Below are 12,170 nucleotides of genomic sequence, written 5' to 3' on the forward strand. Positions count from 1 at the left end.
CAAGGCGTTTCTGGGCGGTAGGCAAGCGAGCCTCACGCTAGGAGAACTAAAATCGAAGGTGATGAACCTGGGAAACAGGGGCACCCCGCAAGGGGCCGTACTTTCGCCCATGCTATTTAATCTAGCAATGACCAGAGTCGCGAGGAAACTGGAGAGTATAGAAGGTATACACTTTACAATATACGCCGATGACATAACCATATGGAGCGCCAACGGCAACGTAGGCCAAACGGAGACCAGACTGCAGGAGAGCATACACGCCGTGGAAAGCACACTAGGCGAGATGGGACTCAACTGTTCGGCGGCAAAGTCGGAGCTTTTGGTCCTAAAACATCGGCGCAGGGGTCGAAGACCCAGGGGCTATGTCCCCGGGGAGGAACCCAAGATTATCTTACGCTGTCACGACGGATCCGCGATCAAGCAGGTGGAAAAGATTAAAGTTTTAGGCTTCCACATAGCAGCGGGAGGTACCAACCAGAATGCCATTCAACACATTTCAAACAAAACGGACCAAGTCATCAGGTTACTAAGGAGAATCAGCAACAGACACAGAGGCCTGGGTGAGGACAGCGCTCTAAGGCTAGTGCACGCCTTCGCTCTCTGTCACTTCACCTACGTGGCAGGTCTATTTAAATGGTCGCAGGCCGAGCTGAACAAGCTAAACACTATGATCAGAAAGTTAGTGAAGGCTACCCTAGGTATACCCATCAGCACCTCGAACGTGAAGCTCATGAACCTAGGCGTGCACAATACGATAGAAGAGATGGCGGAAGCGCAACAGATGGCGCAGCAGGAACGACTGACGAAAACGCGAGCGGGCAGGCTTATACTCAAAGCGATAGGGACAGACCCAAATAGCTCGATGAACCCGAAGGAATCCGAGGTAGAATTGAGCGCGAAACTTAGAGACGCGATCAGAACCACCCCTCTTCCGAGAAATATGCACCCGGAACACAATGTTAGCAGGAGAAAAGCGAGAGCGAAAGCTTTGTTGAAAGAAATTGAACAGCTAGGACAACAGGCGGCCCTTGTAGACGCTGTTTGGGTCAAAGGCAAAGAGGCCTGCACCGCTGTGGTGGTCGGCAGCCGGGGCGAGGTACGGGACGCCTTCACTAAGGATTCCACGGTGGCGGAGCAAGCCGCAATTGCTCTAGCCATCAGGAACCGCAAATGGTCTTTCATCTATAGCGATTCCAAAGCAGCAATTAAGAGCTTTGACAAAGGCTATGTAGCTGGGACTGCGGCTAAAATTATCGACAAGGTCGAAATTATCAAAACTGAAATCCGATGGTTTCCTGCACATATGGGACAAGTGGACGAGACTCGGCCCAACCTCAACGAGGTGACGAACGACCTGGCACGAGGACTTGCTTGCCGTGCCGGTCAGAGCCGAACCGACGCCCACTACCATTCCGGGGAGCATAAAGATCACTTACTAACTTACAACGACATTACTAAATATTACTACTTGGGCCGTAGGCAATTCCCTCTGCCACACGTAAAATTGAACAGGGCTCAGGCAGTCACGCTACGTTTACTGCAAACCGGGACGTACCCCACTCCGTATTTCATAAATAAAATTCACCCCGAAAGAGAAATTAGGAAAGAATGTAACGTGTGCGATGGCATCATTGACATCAGACACATGCTGGCGGGCTGTCCCGCGACTCTCGCCGACACCGAAGAAAAATGGCTTTACTTGCAGAAGTTGTTAACAAGCTCTTCATATAAAGATCAGCTACGGGCTGTCCAGAGGGTCCATGATGACGCCATAAGGCTCGGCCCGCCTCGGTCTGAAAAGACCGGGCTTCAGGACACTAATAAAGTTTTGTGAATGAGTGAATGAAGATACGACACAAAGGGTGTAATTTTGTTTTAGAGTGTGGGGTGATGCAATTGAGAAATTCGCAGGCGCAACTTCGAATCGGTCGGCGCAGGACAGGGGTAATTGAAGATCGCAGAGAGAGGCCTTCGTCCTGCAGTGGACTTAAAGTAGGGTGATGAAGATGGTGGTGATGATGATGGCGGTGATTATGATGATGATGATGATGATGATGATGATGATGATCATGATGATGATGAATAGAAAACTGTTTTCAAGTGGTACTGTTGCCTGGCTTCATTCCGTAATGGATGTTTGGCACTTCTGTGCAAATCGGCAAGAAGCCACAAACGATGTCATCTCAGCTAATGGCCTTAAAAATCCTTCTGTGCCTTCGTGCTGCTGGAAAGAGTTCACTAGCAAGTTAAAGCAGGCATCTGCCACCTCAAAGGTCATCGGTGCTATCATCCGAGCTAGAGAAAGTACGATGGAGCACGCTGAGCGAGCAGCGAAGCAACACAACCTAGAGGAGTCTAGGTGACGTTGAGCGAAGTGAGAAAGGAGAAACAAGGCGAAGCGTCACGAAGGAGGAAGGTAGGCTGAGGTGCGCTGGGTTGACCTCCTACAGATGTACCGGGCTCGTCTCGTGATAACATCGTCCTCGCGCACCGTACATTGTGTGTGCGAGTGAAAGCGCGTGGCGGTGAGCCGACGATGGCGGCTCAATCTAGCGTGCGCAAAGGAGGAAAGGGGGTAAGGAAGCGGGCCGTTTCCATTGCGCGCATGGCACTGGGGAGGGGAGGGAGGGGGTGTTGTACATCGGCCGCGCGCGGTTGCACGCGGGTTTTATATCCCTAACGCGATCTGCTTTGGGAGCACAGTCTCAGTGGGCTGATGGCTCGTAGCTTTGAGTGAGCTGTGTTCTCGCCGCTCAGTTTGCGTTCAAGTGATAGACAGTGCGAAGGTCACTTCGCTCGCTCCTCCTGCGGCGATTCCTAACGCCAACGTTTTGACAGCGAGCGTATGCGGTCATTGACTGTGATGTGTTAATGTTTGCCTAAGCGCGTTGACACCATGCATGTTAATATAGTTCGTAAGCGAATGTTTACAAGGGGATGTTCTATTCCGGCGGCTGCTGCGTATGGCGCGGCGGCGCGAGCCCAGTCTTGAATGCGATCTGCGATGCGGGCAGTCTAGGAGCACCGAAGGCCAATAGCTTCGTACGCGCTATACCACTCACACACTTGCGCGTCATCCACGTTCATGAAGTGAAACGTCACTGGCTCCTTTTGTTTCCTCCTCTTGCTTCTGCCTCTGTCCACCGGCGATGTGCGCCGCAGGCACTCTGGCCTTCAGGATCGTTAGCCGTAGCGATCACTCCGAATGTTCATCTTAACCGAAGAGCACGTCTGAGGCGGTTCATCCTAAGTGGATTTCTTTTTTTTTTTTTTTTTGCATTGAGTCTATAAAAAACCAAACAGACGTGCCCATGTCGTTCGTTATATGCAAAAATTTTGCTTAACTGAGTTCGTCTTAGCGAGAGTTCACTGTATTAAAATGTTTCGCGGGCGTAAACACTTCTTATCAGAATCATTCTGTTTTATCGTTTCCGCCAGGAAGGACCATGTGACGTAAGAATTCGTTTTAGTTGAATGCGTCGCCTCGAGGTGACGCTAATAGCAGTCTTTGTCCTGGTGTGCTGCTCTGGACATCGTAAAATCCCGCCATATTGGCAAATTCTGTGATGGTGGCATTTTGAGCCAATCAGAGAGGCCGTGCGAGCTCTCTGGCCTAATCAGAGCTGACAAGATGGCGAATTAGACAACATTTCGACGTAGAAATAGTTCTTCGTTTCATGCGAGTGGAACTACCTTGTGCGTGAAATAAAGTACAGCGAAATTTGAAACAAGCACTGCTCCGACAGGACACGTAAATCTCCAGAGTTTTCCGGTGCCCCTGTGAATGTTTATCTCTGTTTCTGTGCCTTTGTCACTTTTGCAATGTATTCTTAACCATTGAAGAAATAGCCAAGCAGCTACTTGTGCGCTTCATGTGACTGTGCATGTGCTCCATACCTTGAAATCCTTATAGACGTTACTCTGTCGCTTCCGAAGAAGAAATCGAGGATCCTTTGCTCTAAGCCCTTAAGGATTGAAAGCAGCGAGAATCCGAGCCACATTCCTAGGTATCCGCCCATGTATCCGAAAGCTTCCACAATCTGGTAAAATAAACGAAGAGCGGATTATAATGATGTGAATGCAACATGTGGTGTGAATGCAAAAAAAAAAAAAAAACTCTGACCCGTATGAAACCGGGATTCTAGATCATCTACCACGGCATCATCCTACCCTGTCTCTATTGTCATAACAAGACAATTCTATTTCTCAAGTTGCCACCACGTGCCGCATGAAGTTTGTGTGCTCCTCTCACTTTTCATCCATTTTATTCTAAGTGGTACTGGCGCGCATATTTGTCTGCATGTTAACAGACGTTACACAAGATTACTTAACCCGCCACGGTAGCTTAGTGGCTATAGGAAACCAGCGCTGGGCAGGGGGCGCTACGGCAATTTGATTGTCCTACCAGAACGTGCCAACGCCGTCCGATAGGGACACCAAGGAAATGGTAAGATACCTTGAACGATGACAGACGCGCGCCGGTATCTACACTTGATAACGCCCGGAGCACCTGCTGGCCAAGTTTTGTCCGCAGCGTACGCTCTTTTGAGAAGCGCATGCACTCACAGGTTCAAGCACGCCGATGCCGTCAGGTCGGGCACTGGGCACGTTTGCCTCAAGATGAGCGGTGAAATCGCTGACGCAAAGTGAAAGAGGTCCTACTGAAAGCTGCTTACACCGCTCGCTTGGCTGTCTGTTACGGCGCTACCGTGACCGCAAGAAATTTCCGCGCTGTTTCCCTATAGTTTTACACAGCTAAGCTAGAGGACGCGGGTTCGGTCCCGGCCGCGGCGGCCGCATTTCGATGGGTCGAAACGCAACAACGCTCGTGTGCACAGATTTAGGTGCGCTTTAAGGAACTCCCACGTGTTCACAGTTAATCCGGAGTCGCCCACAATGGCGTGCCTCATAATCTGAGCGTGGTTGTAGTGCGCAAAGCCAGAAAAACTTATTCTTGAAAGTTCTTGACAAGCTTTTGCAACAAGTGAATGCGAAATATTTCCCGCGGTTAGAGTTAATCAAAACCAGAAATTCAGGACACCAATATCCAGAGCGTCTATAGCGGCCGCTAACTTGAAACCACATTTATCGAAACGTAACTTTTTACACACTTATTACAGCAGAGGTAAACAACGAAAATGTCATTCGAGGAAATGAACTTTATGAGCCTAACCGGCATATCACAACTCTCATAAGTTCTAATACAACTCTATTTCGAATAACTCTCTTTTATCATACACGCGAACGGTAAATATATGTTTCTTAAAGGAAAAAAGAACAATATTTTGTCCACTACAAAGGAGTAGGAATAAACGTTTATTGTGCGAAACAGCGCGAAAGTGTTGTTTCTTCGCCCTAGGTGGGCGGCTCTTTCAGTTCAGAAAACCGTTGGCTAATGCCGCGGCCCATGCCTGGTCAACCAGATTTCGCTGATCCTCCACGCTCGGTGCCATTAACATGGACTCCCACGTTTCCTCGATAGTTTGTAACGATTCTGAAGCTTCATTTTGAGTGGTTTTCTTGCGGTTTGGGCACACCGACACCGTATGTTGGAGAGTATACGGTACATCACAGAATCGGCAGAGTACGAGAGTTGTGTAGGGTGCATCCGGTGCGTGATAATTCCGCGGACATTCGTTTGTAGTCATATGTAGTAGTGGATATTCTCTTCTTTCCAGACAGTAGCGTTGCAGTATTGTGGCGTAGCGGATGGGAACGTCCTCCACCCCCGTCATTTTCCGGAGCCCGTGCCGCAGGAAATCCCAGCAGGTATGTTCTCGGGCGGCATCATGTGCTGCTTCGTTTCCTTCCAGGTATCCGTGGCCTGAGGTCCATGCGACGTAGATCTCGGGGAGTTGTTGTCGTCTTGTTATTTCATCTAGAATATTCACTGCTGCGACCGAGATACGGCCTTTTTATAGGTTTCCACACGCAGTTTGCGAGTCGCTCAAGAAGATGACTGCGTCCTTGCACGTGACGATGCCGAGGACTATGCCACTTCCTCCGCCATTCCTGGATTCCTCGCAGGTATGGTGGCAGCGACTAGCTCGTACCCTTGGTTGTTAGTCACGCTAATTGGGGGTGCTCTTCTACCTGGGTAGTTAGCCACATCTGTACATCTTGTGTTGAGGTTCTTTGAGTATTGACTACTCAGAGCTCAGATTCTTGCTTGTCTTTCCTTGTGGTGTGTTGCGTGCATGTTGCGAAGTATTGGAGTGACTTAGATAAGGTCTCGGAGAAGTGGCGATAATCGGGCTTTCGCGTCTGAATCTACTAAGAAGTTTTCGCCGTATGCGAGTTTGCGAAGTATTGCTTTGCCTGTTTGAGTCAGCTTAAGGCGTTCCATCTGGCTTACCCTGTGCGCTTCACTAATTTCTTTCCAGGTGTTACGGAGGTCAAGTTTGAGGAGTGTTGTGGTTGAGGTCGTACTTGGAAGCCCTAGTGCACTCTCGATTGCTTTTCTGATGATGATATTGAGTTTACAATTTCAGCTGTCCTGAGGAGCAGGAATAGCTATCTTGCGTAAATACGGGGTGCCATATGTGACCCGGCTTATGGGGAGGGCTTGGATTATTTGGATGGTTTCTTGCTCCTCGAGTTCTCTTCTTTGGTCGGTTACGCGTCTGATGAGATGAGCGACTTGTGTTAGGGTCTTCAGAAGCTTCGGAAGTGTAGCTGCGCCAGATCCGTCTTTATGTATTGTAAAGCCAAGGACGCGGAGGGAGCCAACTTGTCGGATATCGACTCCATTGAGTGTGACTTTGCGATCTGGGGCGACGTGGGCTGGTGGTCTTTCTTGGGTGTTTACCCTGAGCGTAACTAGGTCTGATTTTTCGGTTGCGCACTGGAGACCACATTTTCCGGGGTACTAGCTGGTCGATTGCCTTTGGAGGGCAATTTGATGCTGCCAGTTGTAGATGCCTTTGTCCATAGCTTTATATTGTCGGCGTATTTTGCATTGTTCAAGTCTTCGATGTCATCGAGTTATTGCGGTTGCTTAATCATGGCGAGATTGAAGAGCAAAGGTGAAATGACTGACCCCTGTGGAGTGTCTTTGTTGGACATTTCAAATTTGTCGCTTCGGAGGTTGCCAATACCCATCATAGCCGTGCGGTTTTTAATGAAGTCAAAAGCCGCACGGCAAAACAGCACGGCTATGACGGGTAGGAAGTACTCCTCTCTCTCTTTTTATTCCTATACACTTTCCCCCAGAGCAGGGTAGCAAACCGGACGTGCGTCTGATGAACTTCCCCGCGTTTACTCTCTTCTACTTATCTCTCTCTCTCTCTCTCTCTTGAGGAAGTCCTGTACGTATTGGTAAGCCCAGATTTCGCAGTTTGTGTCCTGGAGGTTCTGTGGGATTGCTTTATGCGTCACGTTACCAAAGGCTACTTCGACATCTATTGCTAAAATACTGAACTTTTTGTGGCGTTCTAGGTAGTCCAAGAGGGCTTCCTTGAACTGTGGGAGCATACCTTGTGCTGAGAGGAGCTGTCAGAAGCCAAATATGGTGTCAGGCATAACTCCTGAGTCTTCGAGGTATGGGGTAAGGCGATCGTGTACCATGTGTTCGAGGAACCTTCTGGCACAGAAAGTAAGGGCGTTGGTTGCCGATTTGTAGCGGTTTGTTAGGTTTTGGTATCATTGTGACTTCTGCGTGCTACCGGTAGTCCTCTTCTGGCATCCCAAGGATGTAGGAGGTGAGAGTCTACTGCCGACGTGTCCATTGTGAGTTAGATGTCTTTAGTGTGCTTCCCTGCCATTTTAACCGCTTCGGTGAGCTACTCTTCAATATTTCCGATGCTTTCTTGTATGTCATGTTCTCTGAAGGCCATCCAATTTTTCAGTCTTGCCGTTCCGGTTCGGCTCGGTTTCTTATGATGCAGGATTTCAAGCTGGAGGATGTGCTGGTCGATACCAAAATTTTCTTCCAGTCGTGTCTACTCAACCTTAGAGATCCCTCTTGTAAAAGTGAGGTCGGGATTTGTGTCTCTGTATACACTGTTGCCTATTCAAGTCGTTAGTATATAGTATCATTCTAGAGAGTTAGGTAATTTCTTTGTGTTGTATCGTGCACTCGCGCTCCTTTCTTGGTCGTGAGCTGGTAACCCCTTGCTATGTGGGAAGCATTAAAATCCTCCATTATTACGAGTTTATAGCCTTTTGGCGAGTCTTCTGGCTTCCGTACGAAGTTTCCAAAGTCCAATAGTGGATTCCTAGGCGGGCTAACCCAGGTGTCCCAGCTATTGGACGAAGATATTTAAAAAAAAACAAGATCTCTAGAGAAATCGTACAAGCTGCATATTAGCGTTGGTCGTGTGTACTCACAGCCACTTTTCTTTCATCACTAAATATAATGAATTATTTCTGTTTATTTGGCTAACTTTTTAATTATTGCTTAAATTGCTAACATGTCAATTATAGAGTTGCAGGCCACCTCAAATAGCATCGGAGTAAAGCATTTATTTCGTGCTGAAGTTTGCCTCGTTGTTATTTTTTTCCCCGAGAAAAACAAAATCCCGCAAAAAAAACTTGGAGGACGCTTAAGCTTCGCTTTCAAAAGTGGAACGCGATAGCGTTATCGCACCCCGTTCGCACCGCCCACTCATTCGCTCGGCATGCTTTTGAGTCACACAAAGACGAAACATGCGCCTGAGCAATCGGAACGAACCAAAGAACTCGGTGTCTCGGAGGGAGAAGCGATCTACGCGAGCCAAACGTCGTGATCGGCACGGACACCGGGCCCCGACGCGCCATGAAGGCGGACGCGATCATGGGGCTGACGCCTCGATGGGATCGTCCTCTGTCTCGCTTGGGAGCACCACACAGACGCATGACTCCTCGCCAGCAGCACGGCACACATCGCAGGGGACGCTTTCCCACCAGACGCGCTACGGCGCAGCGATCACGTCAGAGGAGTCCCGCATCGGACGGCGCCCCTAGGAATTGCGCTGTGAGCGGAAAGAGGAGCCGCGTCACCTAAAAACGAAGGTTCGAGTGACGCACGCTGGAAGTTGGAAGGGGAGAGAGCGAGAAAACTTATTAAACGCAAGGGTATTGGGGCATCCTCGCACCGGTCCCCGCACGGCCCCAATGCGCTCACCCGCCGTGGTTGCTCAGTGGCTATGGTGTTGGGCTGCTGAGCACGAGGTCGCGGGATCGAATCCCGGCCACGGCGGCCGCATTTCGATGGGGGCACCGGAGTCCTCGAAATTTCCGGAGTCCTCCACTACGGCGTGCCTCATAATCAGAAAGTGGTTTTGGCGCGTAAAACCCCATAATTCAATTCAATGCGCTCAAACGAGACGAAGGGGAAAAGCGGGCGAGCGGCGCGCCACCTGTCGAGGCAGCGGCGTACATAGCAAGGAGGAGGCCTTCTTTGTTTGCCGCAAGATGGCTCTTCGTGTGCACCAAGCGCAGAATAAATGTAGCGGAAACGTACTTCGCTACTCGTTTAACTGCGACTCCTGTAATTTACATGCTCATAATTACCGATATACACCACGGTATAACTTTCTACGGCACGTTTCTAAGACAACACGGCATTCACTAAAGGCGCTTTTGTCCCGCTTTGAACCATCGAACTCATGGCTGAGTGGTAGCGTCTCACACTCCGGAAACCCTGGTTCGATTCCCACCCAGCCCATCTTGCAAGTTGTTTTTATTTATGAATTGCCTTCCGGGATTTTTCGCTCACGGCCAACGCCGGCTTTTCTGCGACACGAGCTCCTTAACGCTGTCGCGTTAATACGCGAAATATGAACTAGATACGCGCTCGCGCGTCGGGCAACTCAAGCGCTCCCAAGCAAACTTCGAAGGATGCACGGCTGTGTTCCTTTATTAACAGCGGTAGCTCGCTACAGGGCTTCACGCTTTTTGATGTTCGGGGCATGAGAACCCGCTGCTGATGCACTAATAAGCGTCACGCAGTCGGGGGGAGGTGCGATTTAAAAGCAGAGAAACCGTGACGACGCACTTACGGCTATTACTTAGCGTAATCTTCTCAGTTTGTAGATAGAAGCACCTGGAATGTATCTTCTTTGTGCACTTTTGGTAATAGAAACTCATACTTTGCGCTGGCGCATGTCCCTTAATGCGTTTTGGCGGAGCTATACGACCAGCGCATGGTGTTGTCGACTTTGTAAATTATTTTGTTTGGCCTGTCGATTCGTAAATTTTAACAGGACATCTCAACGGTACCACGCCAGTGACCTGCACTTTACGGGCACACTAAATTATGGGGTTTTACGTGCCAAAACCACTTTCTGATTATGAGGCACGCCGTAGTGGAGGACTCCGGAAATTTCGACCACCTGGGGTTCTTTAACGTGCACCTAAATCTAAGTACACGGGTGTTTTCGCATTTCGCCCCCACCGAAATGCGACCGCCGTGGCCGGGATTCGATCCCGCGACCTCGTGCTCAGCAGCCTAACACCATAGCCACTGAGCAACCACGGCGGGTTACGGGGACACTAATGACATTCTCTAGTGATCAGAAGGCAAAAGTGATTATGGCTCTGGGGGCGGCGACATGAGGAACGCAGCCAATATATGTACCAGATGTGGCATTGTTGAGGGCGCCCCAGTTAGTCAACGATACTGCCAAACTACGAAGTCCTTTGCGATACGGGTAGCTTCATAGGAAAGCGACGCAGGACTGGGACTGGACAGGAAGCTGGAAAGGATGTTCCGGCATTCTTTGCTTCCAACCCTCACGGCTGTATGCGCGACACAAATGCGGTGGCTGGGACCTCGAATTCATCGGTCTGGAGAATAAAAAAAAAAGGGTTAGATGCACCCGTACCACGTACGTATACATCAAGAGCTTTAATACCGAGATTTTCAGAAGAAACTTGACTTTGCCAATTAGGTTTTCATGAAATTTGAACAAGAGCCGGACTTTCTGACCCACGTTCTGTGGGCGGATGAAGCACATTTCTCCAGAAACGCGCAATTTAATCTTCACAACAAGCACCACTGGAGTGATCAGAATCCCCACTGGATGGCGCAGACACGACACCTGTACCCATGGCATCTAATGTAAGTACATTTTTTATGTAAACGTCATCGGAGTCATCTTTTTTGACGCCACGCTAATGACGCAACGCTAGTGAACGACATCCTCGGAGGCCCTGTGAACGACGTCTGCTACTATGTTCCACTTCAACGAGAAGAAAGGGGGTTAACCAAGGGGCCCGATTTTTATTAGTTATATCATAAGAAGCCAACAAACACTGACACCAAGGACAACATAGGGGAAATTACTTGTGCTTAATAAGTGAAATAAAGAAATGACAAACTACTGGAAGTGAAAGTGGATGAACAAACAACTTGTCGCAGGTCGGGAACGATCCCACAACCTTCGAAGGTTGGCGTCGCTTTTGATGATGTCCTGACATTTGGAATCCAATATTCAATACACTGTCACGAATATGCTGTCACGGGAAGCGATGAACAATGGTCTAACGAGAAATGTCACTAGGGCCAGTGTTTCGACAAGAGCACTTTCCTTTTACCTGACGAAGCCAACTTGTGTGGGGAATGGCGCTGCATAGTTATAACAAGGCACACACGAAGGAACCCAATCACACACGTACAAGCTAATGCGCAAAAATATCCATGAAAAAAAAAAACCAACCAGCCTACATGCAACCGTTTACAAATGGCCTTGTCGAAACGTTGGCTCCAGTGACATCCCTTGTTCGAACATTATAGATCACTTTAAATCTCCATATTCCTTTGAACCTCTGTTTTACAAACACACGAGTGAATGAACACATTGTATGTAAATAACTGAATATAATGATCTCGTACTTGTAAGGCCTGCAGTAATCATTCTCGCCTCTCTCACATCACCTTGGATGCAGAGCACATGTGTTGCCTATTGTCGCTGATGCTACACGCTTTGAAAAAAAAAGGGAAAGGGTGACTCGAGTCTGAGATCAACACTGCAGTAGTGCGCTCCCGGTGTCATTTACTGCTGAGTGCCGGCGGACTAAGCAAGAGCTGCGACGATGTCCCTTAATGAATGCAATAAAGAACAGTACGGGTGATTGGACGCATTTTCCAAGGTTGCTGCCGGCACAAGAGCCGCGTGTTTCGTCCACTTCTACGGCGCTTCGACGTGACGTCGTAAAGCAGACCGGCACTGCTCACCGAGATCTACTGA

Source organism: Dermacentor andersoni, chromosome 5 (genome assembly GCF_023375885.2).
Source record: "Dermacentor andersoni chromosome 5, qqDerAnde1_hic_scaffold, whole genome shotgun sequence".
Classification (NCBI taxonomy): domain Eukaryota; kingdom Metazoa; phylum Arthropoda; class Arachnida; order Ixodida; family Ixodidae; genus Dermacentor; species Dermacentor andersoni.